The sequence below is a fragment of the Pteronotus mesoamericanus genome, unplaced genomic scaffold (assembly GCF_021234165.1).
Source record: "Pteronotus mesoamericanus isolate MK-2021 breed Mesoamerican mustached bat unplaced genomic scaffold, CSHL_Meso_final contig_173, whole genome shotgun sequence".
Lineage (NCBI taxonomy): Eukaryota > Metazoa > Chordata > Mammalia > Chiroptera > Mormoopidae > Pteronotus > Pteronotus mesoamericanus.
In genome coordinates, this window is record NW_026555072.1 from 18,705,661 (window position 1) to 18,725,876 (window position 20,216).

Here is a 20,216-nt window from a genome sequence, read left to right on the forward strand (position 1 = left end):
AAAATTCTTTGCCTTAGCATTTTCATGATTGAAATGTGGATACATACCCTTAGATGGTTTTGAAATGCCTTATCCCTCTGAAACTCAAAATCTGGAAGAAAACACTACCCAGAGCTCTGCTTCTTGACATAAAGATGCTGTATTTTCTGACCATCTTTTTCCATATGTATAGGGATTTGCCTTTCCCATTTGTTCTTTTTTTTTTTACCTTATTTAGTTTCAAAGTTTTCTTAATAAAATTGTTTTAATAAAAAATATAGGGGTAGGTGGGGCAGGGAGAGTAATGGCAGGTAAATGGAGACAAATGTATTGGAACAATTAAAAAATTTTTTAAAAAGTAAAAAAAAAAAAAAAAAACAGGTACAAACACACTCTAACAAGATGTAAACATCAATATTCCTGTATAAGTTATAGCTTCATTTTTCTCAAAACTCACCTTTTGGCCTTTTATTATCAAAATTTGCATCCCATTTATGCTTTTACTAATAATGTCTTTATTCTTCATAATATGTCACCAACTGACTGTGATCATTTTATTTTTTCCCCTGTTTTCAAGTTTAAACATTTTCTCCTTCAAATAAGGGACTCGCTAAGCATCCCAAAATGCTTATCCATTTTGTGCCTCTATTCCTTGCCAGAGAACCCTCTAGTATATTCTCAGGGGCCTCACACCCATGAATGATCTATGACTCTTTTCTACCAAGCCCTTCCTCTGGGAAAAAGACCTTGGGATTTAACTAAATGTAACTACCTCTCCCAGAGATAGCTGCATTGTAAACCATGCCATTTAAGAACTTGAAAGCCTTGTTGCTTCTGCAAACACTTCACTCCTTGGCTGGTATTTGCTTGATTTTCTTATAAAAGGGAAAACTTTCTAAATATCTCCAAAATCAGACAGACAGAAACTTATTTGCTACCAACTTAGTTTATTTCAAGATGGTCCCACACATACTAAGCATATTTCCTATGGAATTTCCTATGGATTTTGATTATTTGCTACTTATGAAAAAATGACTATGTAATACTTAAAATAAAGGGCTGAAAGAGTATAAATTTCCTCTCCTTAGGATGATTATAAATGTCTTGCTAACCCCAGGGAAGTGGTATTTCACCCTGTATCAAGAACACCATTCAAAAATGCCAAATTTTCTCCAGACCAAATGAATTAGAAGCAGGGTTTGGGCTTAGATATCTATCATTATTAATTAAAAGCTCCACCAGAAATACTGATGCACAGCCAGAATTGAAAACCACTGCTCTAAGGACTACTGAGTATATTTTGTTGTGAAAAAAAAATATATATGTACATATATTTTTGAAAAATAAAGTCATTGTCTCATTTTTAAACCTCGTGTACCTTTCGGCAATTAGTTTCCACACCACAGACTCATATCACAACGCACATTCAGCTTTGATATTGCACTATGATTCCTAAGAGTTCAGGAGATATAATTACCATATCTTAATGAGTAACTTGTTTTCTTACCAACAGATACCATATAGAGATAAAGAGAGAATCAATCAGCTTTACTGGAGTTTTCTAACTCGTTTCTATCAAATACTGACTGTTCACCGTAGTGGTAAAAAGCCCCAGTGGCAGCAAATGGACACATCATCTCCACGTTCCCCTGTGCAGACACAGCAGGGCTCTCTCAGCTGTGTCTTCCAGTCTGTCCCACATTATTGCTCATAACCGAGGTGGAAGACCACGTCTTAGGGAGCACCGGGGGAGAGGAGACTCTCCACTTCCATGGCTAAGGCAGAAGGAGAACAAATTATGGAAAGAAAATACAGACAGCAGGCTTTGGTATTCCCTTCTAGAAAAGTGAAGCCCTTGATGGAAAGAAGGAAGGTATTGCATTGATCTACCTTGTTTATAAAATGCACATTCCTGTAGTCCTTCGATGGCCCTCTCCCCCTGCCCTTTTCCAACACTCTTTCCCCCTCCCCAACACTTTTCCTTAAAGAAAGCTGAAATGTGGCATACATATGGGCCGTCCAATTATTCAATTACTCATAGCATAGCCCCATCAAATACTGATTACGTGTCAGGCTTAATACCAGGGCTCTGAGGGATATGGAAATGGAGCTGGTCTCAATGTATTCATGCCACCAAAAGCTCTGAAAAAAGACATGCGCACAGTAGGTTACAGTGTTATAAGGGCCATTTTGAAGTTTGAAGAACACTTGTGGTTTCGCAGAAGAGACGGCTAGCCATCTCTTCAAGACTCTAGGAGAGTGTGGCAAGAATGGCTCTGGAGATGTGCAAGAATGGAGGCAAAACCTGAGAAGCGGCCTTGCTCATTTTTTCTCAATTTGAGCTGAAGGAAGGCAATTCTCTGCCTTCAAACATGTGCATCAGTGGGATATTAGAGACCTTCAGTTCAGGTCAAACTTGTAGTTTTTAAGTACACGGAAATGGTTCTCTTGAAGCCTTTTCCCTTCATTGACAGCTGTCCAAAAAGCACTATAGGTCAAGTCTATAGTGTGGTGCAAAATTTAGAATAATGTTACAATGTTGTCTGAAAGTACATTTAAAAATGCAGGCATATGGTTATAATGGCATTATTTCTAATCCAAATGCTTTATAACATGCCTCATTTAGGATTAGATTCATGCCTGGCATGAATTAATGGGAAAAGCTGTTTCTGAATTATCCAAGTGGAACAGGTGGTCTGGCAGGCTCAATTAATGAGGTTTCTTGGTCTCATTGCCAGAGGCTTGACCTCTGGGTGGACTTTCAAGGCCACCTGGATCCCCCAGAATCTGTCATAAAGGGTTATTTCAATTGGCGTTTCAGAAATCATTAAGATCGTTATTTGAGAGGAAAGAAAAAGAACTGCAAGACAATGGACAAAGTTAGTACACAGGTAAACTGGGGATACGCATGTGTATGTGTGTGCATGCACACACATATGGCCTGCTCCCTGGGATCACGGTTGTATAGTAAATGCAGGATCACAATCGACATGATTGATTTTGGAGGCAGCCTGTAAAGAAAGCCCAAGGCTCACCATCATGCATCAGCTGTGTTTTAGAGGGACAAGGCTCATGGTGTCTAAGGCTAAAAAGGGTGGCCTTTCAGAGACTTACCCAGATCCTCAGGCAAAACTTAAAATTGTAAAAAGAGTAGGTGAATAAACATGTACCCCCGGGGAGAATATACTGCGATATTCTTTCAAGTGGGTTGTTGAAGGACCGGATAGCAGTCAGTCTGAAGAAATCTTTCTAACGAAGGCCTGGAAGGCTGATTAGTTTCCCTTGACTTAGAACTGATTCAGCCACTGTGATAATTAGCCAAAGAGGTGTTAGAATTGCCATCATACGTAGAATGTTGAGGATCCAGACTGCTGATCTCATTCATACTGAAGATCCTTCATTTGTATGAGTATCATGTATGATTATTTTGAACCCTTTCAACCAAAAACTTACGAGAGTAGGTGATGTATTTGGTGTTGGTATCAGAAAGGGTCACTTACATAACAGACAGCGTCTTTTCTACTGTGAATTGCATGGCCAGAGTAATACTCCAGGTTCTGTTGTTTGATGTTTTTTGTTAGTTTTACTGCATCCCACTCTATTTGTTAGTAGTTTAAGAGGCCACCTAAGAGTCCCAACATGTAAAGAGCTTGGAAGTTTTTACTCCCATCTTTACAAGAAAAGCTGAATAAACTGAAAATCAATTACTTTTCTTAGACCCACCAAGGACTTGAAGTCACAAAGCAAACTTCCATGAAAATCTGGAGAGACAGGAAAATCCTGAAATCTGTTTACTTGTAAAAGAAGCCTCTGGAGCCATCTTGTTACTCTAAGTAGTTGGCCAGTTATTGATGGGAAAGGGGAGCAGGGCGAGTTGGACATTGAGCTTAATAAAATGGGGAGCATAAGCCTATTTGCTTCACCAGGAGACTATAGCTTCACACCACAGTGGATTATAGTATTGCTCTACCAGGGGGATTAACACTCCTCCCTCCTCCCCCTCCCCGTACCCAATTGTTGGGGGGCGCGCAGGGGGAAGTGCTTGACCAAAGAGGCCTGTCAGTCTAACTAGAGGGTGGGCCTATCAAAAGCCCACAAAAGCTTTGGAAATTGATTGGTTCTTTTGAAAAAGCACCTGGTCCATTTCAAACCTAAACTAATACAATCCCAAGGGAATAAAGAAGCATGCTCTCCATGCCCCCCCCCTGCCTCCCCCCCCCCCGCCGCCTGTCTCTCTCTTGGGAACCTGTGCTTACTCTGTATACTCATGCATTCTCTCTCCATAGCCATGTAGCCTGAGCAGCAGCTTGGCCGGCAGCCACAAAGAGTCTACCACCAGAGCAGCTGGGAACAAGCTAAGCTACCTGAATGGGGACTGATACCGCTTAGCAGCTGCCTATGGACTCCAAAGCACTGTACTTTAACATGAAGCAGAAACCCTGGACACTGGCTTTTGCTTGGCCTCGCTGAGGACACAGCTAGACTTTTTCCATGGAGGCACAGAGGGAGATGGGACATTGGAAACCAAGGGGTAGACTTCTAAATGAATAAACCATCTTGCCACACCACAATCTCTCACGCACGGATCCTTGGACTGCTCTCCTTATGTTCCCATGGAAGAGCCTGATTTCCGCTGACAACAGCATCACTTAAACAGTTCACTCAAATGCAGATTTTGATGAATTTCTAAAGGCTGAAGGTGGAGTAGCAGGAGAGTCAGAAGTTCCTGGGGCCCCCACAGTTTACTGCGTTTTACCTCTGGGAACCCCAGCCCACTTGCTCTCTCAGTGAAGAGCCAAGAATAAATCCTTGTGGTTGTGGCAGGGGGAAGGGAAGAGTAGAGACTGTGAAATCAGCCCAGAGTGTTCTCCATAACAGAAGCTTGCTCCCCAGGGAAGAAAGCTTCACTGGAGACTTACCCCACCTGAAAGAAGGGCATTTCTCCAACTCCAGCCTCTCTTCTCCCCCACCCGCCATCCCCAGCCTTCCTGTCTCACCTAAGAGAGGAGATAAAAAAGCTAAGAGACCTTTGCAAATGTTGCAGTCCAGGGACACAGGCTTACTAAGAAACATATGTAATCTAAGATCACAGAATGCTTTCCCCCCTCCACACTTTGCCACCAAACCAACATAACCCCAGTGTAAAATAGTGGATTACAGCTGAAAGAACTGGAAGACAGACTATCTGAGGAGGTCTTAGGGGAGAAGAAAGAAAACAGAGGAGATAAAAACAAGGACACTAAGAGGAAACTGAAACCTCTGGTACCTACTCACACAGCTGCAGCGAACATCAAACACAGTCAAACTGTTGGCCTATTAACAAAAACTCACACGCCGAAAGACTATTTACCTCAATTCTCATGACCTAGTACAAAATCTCTGCCTTTCAGCAAAACTTGCAAGGTACGCCAACAGGCACGATAAAGCACAGTCTGAAGAGAAAAAGCAAGCATCAGAACCAAACTCAGATATGACACAGATGTTGAAAGTACCAGACAGGGAATTCGGAATGGCGATGATTAATATGGTAAGGGCCGTAATGGAAAAAGGAGACATCATTCAAGAGTAGATGAGTAACATACCTAGAGAGATGGAAACTCTAAGGACAAATCCAAAGGCAATACTGAAAATCAGAAACATTGTAACAGAAATGAAACATGCCTTTGATGGGCTCTTTAGCAGACTTAACACACAGCCAGGAAAGTCTACTGACTCTCAGTCAACATACACTTCCCAAACTGAAATGCAAAGAGAAAATAAAGTGGAAAAAAAAAAAGGATAAACTTGGTACACTATTTTAAGTCTAAAATAGTTTGGTAAATTATTTAATTATACAGTAAGTATAGATATAGAGCATTTCCTGAAAGGACTATTATAATATGAATGCAGAATCATTACAACAAATCAATAAATCCTTACCGACATTATTCTATTTAATACAATGAGTAAAAACGTTGCACAACATTGTGAATGTACTTAATGCCACAGAACTCTTTGTTTAGGAATGGTTAAAACAGTACATTTTATGTTATTTAAAGTTAAACATAGGAAAAAATGACTCAATGTAAAAAAAATGAGTGAAACCATGGTATGCATAGATGTCCCGTTCTGTGGAATGATCACCAGAACATTTACGGCCACACACGAGTAAACAAATATATGTCTCTAAAAAAAAGAAATTAAAACAAATTCGAAACTGCAGAAACAATATAAGACCAGTAAAATTAATATTTGCAGGGATCAACATGCATTTAGAGCAGCTGTTTCAAAGCATAGATAAATTTACGAAATTAAATGTATGGAGTCTCTGTTAGGTGATAACCACTTTCCTAAGAGATCATCATGTGTTATTCAGAAGAAAACACTTTTTCATTACATTCTATATTTCTGGAGAGGTATCTGTTTTACAATTTCTTCTTCAATTTTCATATCTAGTCCATAGGAACTCAACAAAATATATCTCAAAGCTGCCCACTTCTCTTTTGCTCCTTTTCTAACATCCAAATCTATGTGATTGATATATCTTTTGCCTGGACCACTGATAAGGATCCCACTCATTATTGACCTGCTTCCATCAATGCTGCACTGATGTGAGAGAGAACTTTTAATTGGTATTACATAGTTCAGAGAAAACAAAGTCTAGAGAAGGAGAAAATTATAATTTTTTAAAAGGATGCTTTGTGCTTGAAGGCAAAAAAAAAAATTGAAAGTTTGCATTTCATTTTTGATAAGGCAGAGATCTGGAATACATATACTTTACTTGGATTGAACATAATTTGAAACATTAAATTAGTGATGCTTTTTCTCTACGCTAAAATATATTACACTGAAGGAAGTTGTAAAGCCATAACTTGGTATGTTGAGAAGAATTTTATACATCAAATTTGTTATTACAGTGAGAATTTTAAGCACTGAGATACATTACCTTAAAAAGGTTGTAAAAAGCTTGGAATGAATGTCTTTAAAGTGGGAGAAATATATAGAGGCATTAAACTTCCCAGAAGGAGTAAGTGTATAACATATGATTCTGGATATAATGACTTTGAAATGGTAGGCTCGAGTGATTTAAAGACTTTTGATTAGCTGAAAAATGGAGTTGCAATGTTGTTTGCCTTATACAATCGACATGGCAAAAATTGAAAGCTAAGAACAATTTTAAAAATTTAAAACACCATTTATACTTAAGAAAGTAAAAAATTCATTCAAATGTACTTAAAATCCCCTAAAGAATTCTTTCGACCTAGAAGGACATATGTGTTACAAAAACAAGTTTTCCATTATTATGGGAAATAATTTATTCTGCTTTTTTATTGTTAAAACTTTTCTAAATAAAAAGGATATTCTCATTTCTCTGTGCACTATATGCATAGAAACACCTACAGATAAATTACTTACTGGTTTCACTTTCATACCAAGCATTCCAATAGACAAGTTTCCAGTGGTAGAACAGTCTATTCATTTTAAAAAGATGTTCATTTATGATGTGTTTATTGAAAATAAGAACTTTGTAACAATATTTGGAAACTCCATGAATAAGGAAGGCAACCAGTTTACGGCATTCAATGTCCATACGTTTTACCTCTCATTGGACTTCCATTGTCATTTTATCTGCATAGGAACAATCTTTTCTATTCCTAGGGAAATACTGTAAATCATCACAAAAGCTCAGTTATACAATCTATTCCAATGAATTTTATTTAATTTGCTTTAAAATAACAAGAGTGGATTTATTTTATATCCAGGGAATTATTCTTGAGATCTTCAATGAAGAAAATGCAGTCATTAAAATGAATACAACTGATTCAATGGTTATATTTACTGCTAAGTGAGTAAAAATTTCATGGTGAGGTATTTCATATCAGAAGTTTTCATTTTCTTTTTCTATTTTTAAATAATGTATATTAGTTATAGAAATAGTCACATGTTGGCATAGCATATTGGGACAGACATATGCATAAACCAAATGTTATCATCTTGGTAAATTGAATAGATGGATTTCTAATGTATCCCTTGAAGTTATTCAGACATTGAAACTTAAACCTACACTGGTTCTTATGGGTGAGTGTAAGCCTAGTCAACTTTCATACGCTCTCCACATGAAAAGAGAAAGACAGCATGGAAAACCCCTCCAATGAGATCAAAGCTAAAACGAGATTATCAAAATTAGTTCTACATACAGTTGCATCTCTTGTCAGCATGAAACCAGAGGCATTCTATGACAAGTGAAACGTGTAAAATGCTTAAACTGCTCTCTTCATTTGCATTAAGCCACAAGCAAGTTAGGGGGAGAGGACAGTTGTTTCCTTTCAGATCTCATCTGCCAGAGCTGTAGCACTAATGAACTAATGGTGTCCCTTGACTTAAAACGGGATAGACATATCACTTGTATAGCCAAAGACTATGTGCAGATAGTAAAGGCAGGAAGGAAGACTTCATTAGAAAATAAGGGAGGAAATGAGCGTGAATATGCTTTATGACAATATTCTATTTTTATCTTTAAACTTTGCAGCGTTTACTTAAAAATCTTATTTCTCAGAATGTCACGCATAGTAAATGTGCAGATGGAATTGATCTAGATTATCTTCTGTTTAAGGACAACTTGTCTGTCACACCTTCTTTCTAGAGTTATAAAAACAAATTCTCTACCCAAAATATTGACCACAATGCGAAAACAATGACCATTATGGTTTCATGTTACGCTTACTTTGTCTTATATTCAGGCTCTTATTTAAGGAACTGATTCATTTAATGCTTTTTAGTGAAATATATCTTGTCTTCAAGATAGCAATATAACGGTGGGTTTAACAAAGAAAAGATAATGTTGTAGAGTCTGTTTGGATTCACCAGTTAGATAATTAAAACCATAGATTCAAGAGGAAGTTTAACTAGAGAATCTTTTATGGTGCTATGAACTATTAAATTCTTTTTTACTCTATGCAAAAACAAAACAAAAGAGAAAAAAAAACAAAACCCGGCTTTTAAATATGACTTTTAAATTCAGACTAGAATATGAAATATTACAAGATATTTTGACTTCAGTTATTTTCCAAAGTGAATTCCATAGAACACTTATTTGACAAGATTACTACCATATATTATATAAAAAAAGTCTCCTACCATCTTATACCTATAAGAAATAATGCATACAGGGTGGGGCAAAAGTAAGTTTACAGGTGTATGTAACACATGAGTTTATTCTTGTATTATTATTTGTTATTGTATTATTTTCCATACAAAAAACTCTAAACCTACTTTGGTCCCAATGTGTATTTAATTTTTAAGAAAACTCCATACTGTTATCCTTAAAGGCTGAACCATTTTATACTCCTCAAAACAGTATAAAAGCATTCCAATTTCTCCCTATCCTTACCAACACTTAACTTTTGTTTTTCTGATAATAGCTATTCCAACAGATGTGCAGTGATATCTCATTGTGATTTTGATTTGCATTCCCTTAATAATTAGTTATGCTTCCATATACTTGTCAGCTACTTATATGCCTTTTTTAGGGAAATGTCTATTCAGGTTCTTTGCCCATTTTAAAACCAGGTTATTCATTTATTTTTGCTATTGAGTTGAATGAGTTCCTAATATATTTTGGGTAGTAAACCCTTGTCAGATAAATGTTTCGCAAATAGTTTTTTCACTCTACTGATTGTTATCTTGGTTGGATAGAAGCTTTTCAGTTTGATGCAGTCCCACCTTTCCCTTTTTGCTCTTGTGACCTATATTTTTTTGTGTCACATCCAAGAAATCATTGCCAGGACCAAAGGGGGTTTTTCACTATGTTTTCTACTAAGAGTTTTACAGTGTCAGCTCTTACATTTAAGTCTTTCAACTTTTTGGAGTTGATTTTTGTATGTGTAGTAAGATATAGGTCCAATTTCATCCCTGTGCATGTGGATATCTAAATTTACCCAACACATTTGTTGAAAAAACTATCCTTTTCCCACTGTGTATTCTTAGCACCCCGGTTGAAGAATCAGTTGATCAAATGTACGTGTATTTATCCGCGGACTTTATTCTGTTCTATTGGTTGATATATCTGTTGTTTTGCCAGTACCATACTCTTTTAATTACTATAGCTTTGTAATATATTTTTAAAATCAGGACATGTGATGTGTGATGCTTCTAGCTTTGTTCTTCTTCCTCAAGATCGCTACGGCTATTTAGAAACTTCTGTGGTTTCATATGAATTTTACTTTTGGGTATATATCCATAAGAATTTAGATCAGGATCTTAAAGTGATAATGTCACACCTATGTTGACTGCAGTGTTATTCATAATACTCAAGATATGAAAACAACCTAAGTGTCCAACGATGAGTGAATGGCTAAATACACACACACACACACACACACACACAGAGGAATATTATTCAGTCTTAAAAAAGAAGGAAATCCTGAATGTGAGACTAATGGATGAACCTGGAGGATATAATGTAAATGGAATAAGCCAGTCACAGGAAGATAAACACTGCATGACTCCACTTATATGAGGTACCTAAAATAGTCACACTTATGGAAACAGATTGTAGTTGCCAGGGACTGAAGGAGAGAAAAATGAAGAGGTACTGTTCAATGGAAATAAAGTTTCAGTCATGCAAAATGAATAAATTCTAAAGATCCGCTTCCTGTAAAACATTGTTTCTTCAGTTAACACTACCATATTGTACACTTAAAATTTTAAGAGGGTAAATCTTATGTTAAGTGTTTTTACAACAAGAAAAACAGCAACTAAAAGAATAAGTTAAATAGATTAAACTGAGTTTTTTAAAGTTTTCCATATGTTAATCCAAATGGTTAAACTAGGTTGTGGAGGGGCGTGACGGAAATGGTATACATTATTTAATTAATTTGTTCCACCATTGTATTAGTCAGGGATCTACAGAAATAGAACCAGCAGAATATAATCAGATTATATATATGAGGAAGTTCATTATAAAAACTGAATTATGTGATTTTAGAGGCTGCGAATTTCTAAGATCTACTGTCCGCGAGCTGTGCAAACAGGAAAGCTGCGGGTATAATTCGGTCCAAGTCTAAGGTGAGAATCAGGGTTTGATGGTGTAAATCCTGATCTGAGTCCAAAATTCCGAGGACCAGGAGCACCGATGTAGGAGGGCAGGAGAAGATGGATTATCTCAGCTCAAGCAGAGAGCAAAATAGCTCTTCTTTGCCTTTGTTCTATTCAGGCCTTTAATGGATTGGACGTTTGCTGACCCGAATTGGGGAGAGCAGATCTTCTGTACTCAATCGACTGATTCAGATGCTAATCTCTTCCAAAGACACACCCTCAGGCGCGCATTTTCACCAGCTAGCTGGGCATCCATCCCTTAACCAGTCACAGTGGCACATCAAGTTATCCATCACAGCCATGGAACCCTTTTTCTCCAAGGACATATCATAGGTTTAGAGTTTAGTAACGCTGCTGAAGATGAAAGGAAAAAAAATATTTTATGAAATAGGCCACAATAGTCATTTACCTATAATAGTGGTTAGTAGCTTAATGCAAATATTCCCCAAGAGCTTAAGTGGAGGACTAATTTTCCCCACAGTTTCTCTGATTCTAAAATCATGGAAATCACCCCTTTTATTGAGAATAATTTTAGAAAATCATTCTGTCCCTTTGTGTCACTGGTTCTCAATGAGGACATTTTTACAATTTTAAAACAGGCAATCTTTCTTTTCTTGAGACTCTTTCAAACATGTAGCAAGACTTTGTGCATCAAAGACCCTAGGCACCAAATATCAATGACTATGAGTTTTAAAGTTAAGGAACCATAGAACTAAAACATATGGATATTTTCAGTGGCATAAGAACACCCCCACAAAAATTTGTTAACATGTTAAAGGTTGCAGAGACAGAATTATTTGTAATAATTTTTAAATTTAAGAGGCAATTATGTAATATTTAAATGTGTTATATATATATATTTAGTATTCTTAATTTTCTGTGCTTTTTCAATTCTTGAAAGGGAAAAGGGAAAATTACTATTTCGGGGTTTTTTTAGTGCCAGGAGTAACTTAGCAGTCAGTCAAAAATATTGCATATCACATGTTTAAAGCCTAGAGCCAGCAAAACCATTCCTACATTTCATCACTGAAATAAATGAAGACAATCATATTAAGTGTAAACTCCATTCCTATTTAGAGAGCTAAGTAATCACCTCTGTTGGACCTATAGCTAGATGGATGATATAAAATCAGCGAGAAGTGTAAATTAAGGTATTGCCCTTAAGCTCAGTTTTCAGAAGGAAGAATTGACAGGAATATAGGAGAGGAGAAGGCTCAGGCTCGTGAAAACGAAAATAACATGCTCATTTTTTAAAGTATTTATGATAACTCCAGTGAATACAATATATCTTCAGTTAATTTTGAAGGTTCCAAGAGATTATCTGAGAAAACAGTAAGTGAAATGCAGTCAAGAAGATAGGCAGATCAGTTTTAAAGATCAGGGATGATGACAGGAGAGATTTCGAGAATATTCTGTACAAATTTTGAAATAGAACAGGTATCCATGCATGGATGTCTTAGCTGGTCCTGAATAGAGGCAAGATTTGGTATTTGTGTGAATGGAAAATAATACAATAATTAATAAATAATAATACAAGAATAAGTTGTGTTTTGCATACTCACAACTGTAAATCTACTTCTGTCCCGCCCTGGTGGCTGAAGGGGTGTGTGTGTGTGTGTGTGTGTGTGTGTGTGTGTATGCTCAGAATGCAGTATCACAAGCTTAAAGGGGAGACATGCCATTCTCCTTTCCTAGAAATATCAGTTAGGCCATATAGGTGTTGAGAGTTAATATCCCAAATAAAACAGGAAGGCAGATACCCCTGCCCTATACTATTTCCCTTTAGGAGTCCTAAAAAATACATCAGAAGGAATATGGTGGTTGGTCAAGCAATAAAACTGATGTTCATATCAACAAGGTAAAAACACAAAATTAAACTGATCTAGATCTGGGGCATCTCAACAGCAGCACTACTGACATTTGGGGAAGAATAATTCTTTGTTGTTGGAGTCTGTCCTGTGCATTGTAGGTATTGTAGTAATCCTGGCCTTTACCCACTAGATGCCAGTAGCATTCCCCTCAGTGGTGAAACTAAAATATCTCCAGATACTGCCAAATACTCCTTATAAGGCAAAATCACCCCTGATTGAGAAATATTAGGATTTTCTAGTGGGGAGAGTAAAAGGCAATTTTCAGAAGGCAGAAAAATATTGACTTTTGTGACTATAATAGTGTGACTATATAACATTAAAATGTAGACATTTCATAGAATTGCAATGTACTTCTTACCCAAGAGAAATGAGTGCCATCAAAAATACAAGAACGTTCATAATAATTTTATTCAAAAGTATGAAAAAGTAAAAACTACTCAAATGCTCAACACTAACATAGATAAATAAATTGGACTATATTCATACAGTGAAATACTACTCAGAAATGGAAAAAAAAAGTGAACGCCTTAACACACAGCAACATGGATGGGTTTCACACACATTATATTATGTGATAGAAACCAGAATCAAAACAGCAATGGTTGATTCCATTTATATGACATTCAAAATATACAAGGTTTGTCCAGAAAGTACCCCACCACGTAATATGAAAAATACAGGCATTTATTGAAGAAGATACAAAAAACATTGTACACAGGACAATGACGCCTCAGTCCCCTTCAAGGTAGGCACACTTTGGAACCTCACACATCTCTTCTAATTGCCATCAGCTGCCCGCCGTATATTCCTGAATCTCATAGATGGTCTGAAATCTCTTTCCTTTCAAAGGAGATTTTAGTTTTGGGAAAAGCCAGGAGTTGCAGGGTGGCTGAAGGGGTCTGAGTCACCTGGGTGATTTGATGTTTTGCAAAAAAACTCCGCAAGAGATGTGATACATGACCGGGTGTGTTGTTATGCTGAAGCTGCCAATCACCAGTTACCCATAGCTGCAGCCTTCTGAATGATCCAAATAGTTTCTGTGAAGGAATGTTCAAGCTTCACAGAAAACATAATGCAGATATGTTGCTCTACTCGCTCAGTCATTTTGAATGCGATAGCCACACAGTACACATGCTCACTCAAGGGTGTCTACCGCCTCCACTGACTAGTACAGTGAAGTCGTCATTGTTCATACATGTTCATTCCAGTCCACTCTCCTTGGCTGCCAGGTGACATCGAGGTCATGCAAACCATTCTTGTTATATTAACACTGGTTGGGCTTTTACCAGACAGAAACACTAGTATACAACACTAGAAATCACAAGAGGTTACTTTGATGGAAAGACTGCTTGTTGAGTTGAAGGGGCACAACAGATTTCTAGGAAACGAAAAATGTTCTCAGTCTTAATCTGGGTAATGGATGCATGGATGTGTATAGGTGTACAAATTCATTGGGATATGCATGTAAGATCTTTGTTCTTTACATCATGGAAGTTTTTAGTCAATAAAAAGTAAATTCTGACAAAAAGCCTATATGCTTTAGGCAGTGGATGAAGAGAAAGACTCAGGAAAACCCAGCATGTTATTATCATTGCTATTTTATTATGACTATTCATTGACCCACTTTAGGTAGGTACGTAGGTAGATACATATAGATACTTTAGTATGCTAGGGCTGCCAAACAAAGTACCACAGGCTTAAACAATGAAAATTATTTTTCACAACTCTGGAGGCTAGAAATCTGAGATCAAGACATCAGCAGATTTGGTTTCTTCTGAGGCCTCTCTCTTTGGCTTGCAGATAGCTGCCTTCTCCTTGTGTTTTCACATGGGCCCTCCTCTGTCTGTGTCTTAATCTTCTCTTCTTGTGAGGTACCAGCTGGATAGGATTACGGCTGCACTAATGGCCTTGTTTTAATGTAATTATCTCTATAAAGGCCCTATCTACAAATACAGTCACATTCTGAGGTACTAAGCTTAGGACTTCAACATAATAAAATTGGTTGGGGGAGCACAAGTCAGCCGTAATGTATATATAATAACACCAGCGTATTTGAAAACACTAGTCGGCTTATGTACACCTGCTTGGTGCCATGCACTGTTCTAGGCAATTGAACCATATTGTTCTAATTTTAATAACATCATTGAAAAGTAATTTTTAGTAGTAATACTCACAGCAGATGGGAAATAAAAGATGCAGAGCAATAAGTGACTTGTCCAAGGTTAGTCAGCTTTTAGCTGGCTAAACTGGGATTCAGTCTCAGGACTCTATCACCAAATACTATTATATCATGCCATTTTTCGTACTACACACACACACACACACACACACACACACACTTTAAAGAAATGCATGTAATTACTAGTATACGGATTCTAAATAGGTTAGGTACATTTATATAGCACTGGAAAACTTCTGACCATTTGCATATTCAATCAATGTGAACAAACCAATATAGGGTGGTACATATATACTGCAAATTCAGTATTATTTTAATTCTGTGTTTTTCCATTAACTGAAAACTAGGTACCATAGCAACAGAGCTGGTTTAGACCAAATTCCCATGAAAGATAACTGTTTGGCAGGAATAAATTTCAGAATCCTTCTGCGTGCCCAGAGAGAGGAAACAAAGGGTTAGCTGACAAGCTAAAAATTATAAAATTAGCCAAGTCTGTGCACCCTCACTATAGGAGACACTTAGGTGAAAGTATGTGACTATAAGACCCAAAATTGTTTTGAATGCTGCTATTGTATAAGTATATATGTGACATGTGAACAAAAAATCAATTTTTAAAATTCCTTCTTAGTGTAGATTTTGAATCCTAACATTAATCATTTTGATGCTTCCCTCCCTACTGAGGCCGCACTAAGCTCCATAGACCCTGACCCCCACTCCCTGGCCTGAATTTCTCAGTCTTCCCCTTATTGTGCCATTGTGGTCACCCCACTAGGCCACTATAATTGTCCTTTCCCTGACCTCTGTACCTTATGTCAGTATCCAAGAAAGGTGTGCAAGGGTTGTATAAGCATATGGCAGGGGTCTCTATTTTAATATAACTGTAAAATAGGTACAAAGAAACAATTATTATAGCCATCTTAGAGCTGACAAAATTGAGGTGCAGAGACAGTGAAATGACTTTTGAGTTTTACTCACAAAGACATCTTTTGCTTAAAGGAGATCTCCAGTGCCACCTTGAAATGTTTGAGGCAGCGACTCCACATTCCATACTGTAAGGTCATGTATTTCAAATATTGTGTATGTCCTCTTGGTTTTCTTAACATCTTACAATCCAGCAAAGGAGGGCCGTGTATTTTAATAAGAAGGTATATCTTCTTTGATGACCTAGTAAATAATTTCATTTCTCATCCATCCATCCGTCCACCCACCCATTCATTCTTCCAACACGTATGTTAAATACCTACTAAGTGCTAGGTATCATGCTCAGCATTGACAATACCATGGTGAAGACAGTTGCTGGGTATCACAAGGGACCAACAGGCACAGAAAGAGAGCAATATATACCAATATACTGTAATAAGGAAGGTGCTAGATAGCAGAAATGCATAGGTTGCTAGGGGCAAACAAAAAGGATCCATTGACCAGCTAGCTGGATCAAAGAGAGATTGGCCAATATTTGAAAACATTAACTCTGAACCTTGGCTTTCATCTTATCCCCTGAGTTATTATTTCTTTATTTGCTTACCCTAAGTCATTCCAATAGATATTTACAATTCTGACTTCCTTTTAAGTATATCCTGGTTTCAGTTATTCAAACTAAAACTGTTAAATTCAGAGGAGCTTTGCCAGGAGCCTAGAAATTTGCATAAAATATGTGAGGTTTTATTTTGTTTGTTTATTTTTAACTCAAAGAAGCTTCCCCTACCGCAAGTCTAAGTCTTAGTATCAAATAATCTCAAGCAACTCTTGTTAAACAGGTATCAAATATGCTCAGCACTGTTTATGGTAGTGCTGAATAAAGAAGATTAGGGTATGGTACTGCACTCAGGGAATTTACATTTTGTTATAGAGATCAAAATTAGCTTGCAGCAAACAACTAGAGAATGATTAAGTGCTAAGCTGCATGTTACTCTCCATAGGGATTTAGAGAACAAGAAAGCCCTTGGTGGGCTATATAACCTGAAGTATAGCTGGATGGAAAAAGGTGAGAAAAAAGAGCATTCCTGGGACAGGGACCATGGGGGAGGTGGTATGAACTTATCTGAATGTAAAGAGAGTGCAGAAAAGTCATTACAACTCAACACCGGGGTCCCTGAAATGCTAGCAGGAAATAAGGTGAGCATGACAAGGTAGCAGCTATTCCAGGAAATATGTAAACCTGGTTCCAGGAGGATGGATAAGCAAGTCCTTAATTCAGATAACTGACATGAATCAGAGGAGAAACTGGATCAATAAACAATAAGTTTAGGAACATTTCAAGAACCCATTAGTTTTATCTGAGTATGATTTATTCTATAAAGCCTTTGGTCCAAGTATGTGGTTATTTATTATATTTTTTTGGATAATAAACTCAGAGGTGCTAGTTGCAAAGTATATGCCTGTTGAAAGTGAAAAACTTATACCCAGCACCGCAGGTCATAACTATGGGCAGCATGGTCTGCTAGCCATGCTGATGGGAAAACAAGAAGTAAAAGGAAATGAGGTAAAGAGACATTGGCCGGGCTGACTAAAGCTGACATCTCTGCTCTCATTGTTACACCATTTGGGCTAATTTTACTGCCGAATGAAAAACATGTAAAATGCCTTTTATGTTAGTTTTTCTCTCTACAATAAATTCAGACTAGGAGAGCCTCCAGGAGGTTGTAAATTAGTGTTTTGTGCCCAGGAGTTTTAGATACCAGTGTTTTCTAATGCATTCTTTAGATCAAACCAATAACTATACTCTGCCCCAAAACTTTACCGGGGATGATTGTTTATTTTTGTCTTTATCAAGTAAAAGCAAGTATGTTCTGTCTCCAGACATTCTTTGAGAAGAGCAAAAAGAGGTCACAAAATCTGAAGCACCCTGCAAAATAAAGGCAGTAATTTGGGTTGAATTTCATTTCATGGTGTTCTATATCTTGCCAATAATGTACCTAGTTTTTAATCTATATACTTTTATGTTAGAGTTATACGGGTTAACTAAGATTTTTTACAGCAGTTATACCCTTAATACGTTTTTTCCAGGTAGAAATATAGGTGAGGACTACATGTTTGTATAAGGTAGCAATAATTTAGGAGGTTAAAAAGTGTTGGAAAAAAACCATTTAAAGTTATACACTGGACATTTTGCTATATTATAAATCAAATTTACTTCAACTGTGTGGTTGTGATGATCTTCTATATATACAGCTGCATTGATTTTTAAGTAATTTTTACTAAATTGGCTTTCTCTTGAAATGGTTATTTTAGAAAATATTTTCAATGTGAAAAGTCAAACAATATTAAAAACTACAGACAAGAAATAGTAAGAATAAACATCAGGCAACTATCATCCAAGCTACCTCTCTAATACATATATGGAAATAAAGATAGATAAAATTTTATAAAGTGGGATTATATCAAACATGACCATATATTTTTTAATGAAATATAGTTAATGCAATTTTATCTGCAAGTAAATGAAGACATAATCTGAAGTGAAATAATTATTAGTTTCTTAATGATTATCTAGGTGCTTTATACATTTAAGAAAAATTAATGTGAAACAGCATTAAGAGGTTGGCTTCACTATAATTATGATATTATAAAATAAACATTTCAATTTTATTTCCTATGTGGAAAATAGGTACCTATTTCCTGGGTGGAAAAGGCATAGGGATTAAGAAGAGGCATTTTCTTCCCTCTTCTTGCTCCAATTTTATATTAAATCATGTTTCCAAGTTTCTAATATTTACATTCTGTTATACAAATAGGATTTATAGTCTTTATTTTTATTTTCAATTCCATATTTATTTGTATTTAAAGCTTTTCCGTTCTTTTTCCAAATATTCAACATTCCTGAGTTTGGGGTTTTCATTTGATTTTTTTTAATCTAAGAAAACTGACATTTATTTAAAGTTATTGTCAAGTTGTTTGAAACAAAAAGTTCTCCAAAATCTATATAGTAATCACCTCTGGGTAATAAAATGTTTGAGTGATATTTAGTTTCTTATTTATGTTTGCCTATTTTTTTTGAAGCGTTAAGAGGAGAACGTAACATTTTATAATAAAAATATACTTTCATTTAAAAAAGTTAATTATATTTTAAGAATGACATATGCCTTAAAAGTCTTTCTAATAGATCCTAAACCTGATTTGCATAGTGTCTTGGGTTTCACCTCTGACCTAATGAATCAAAATCACCAGAGCTGGGCCAATGAATCTGTATTTTCGAAAATCTTGCTAAGTGGTTTTACTGGAGTTGAGCAGCATTTGCCCTTGGACTAGCATTTGGAGGCCAGTGACTTAGAAACAGCACCTGCAGGCTTAGATTCCCCAGGTATGAAGAGAGTCTCTCTCGCTCTGCTGAGGTGCAGGCTATAACTCCAATGAGGATAAATAACCACGTTTCTGCAGGTAGCTCCTGACCAGTAAGTCGGTCCACTCTGCTTATTTTGAGAAGAGTTACTGAAGTCTTTTAAAAAGGATAGATCGAATCTGCGACGGAAGGGCTCCAAGCCTCATCGACCCAGCTGAGGACTGCAGTTCCTGGGCTGCAGAAGACCGCCCTTGGAGCAGCCTCAGGCCCAGCGTGCAAATGGGATCAGTCCTTGTTCTAGGCCACCCCGGAGGAGAGGCAGGACCATGCTGGGTGAGGAGAAGGCTGAGCCCTACAGCATCCTTGGGGGCTCTGCTGAGGTGTCATCCATTTGTAAGAACTTAGGTTTAAATGTGAACAAACATCATTTTCCCTCATTTTTGTTCAGAAAATTTTTTTTTTCCTTTTTGCTGAATTTATTGCAGTGTTTGATCTTGATTGCTTGGGTTTTAGCAAGTAGTCCTCCCACCCCCATAAAAAGGGCACTAAGATCTTTTATGTGTGATTGTCTTTTAATTATCCTTTTATCTTCTGCATTTATTGTTTCCTTACACTGTTTTAAATGTAAAGGGTAAAATAGAATTACTTCCCCCAGATACTTCTTTTCTGCAGTCCTTCTTCCTTTTTAAATGAGAACAGATTGCTTACTAGTAGAGCCTTCCAAACAACTATAATCATGGAGCGTCTCCTCACTGTTCTCCTTTTTTTTGGGTTTACTCTCTAGTTCTGAAGGACAGTATCTTTCAAAAACATTCTAAGAAAGGGTGAAACA

General features: G+C 36.8%; 1 protein-coding gene across 1 annotated transcript in view; it reads right to left on the reverse strand.

Annotated features, from left to right (window-relative positions):
* IL1RAPL1 (interleukin 1 receptor accessory protein like 1) overlaps positions 1-20,216 on the reverse strand; it is a 1,150,627-nt gene that overhangs the window by 335,144 nt on the left and 795,267 nt on the right. The window lies entirely within an intron of this gene.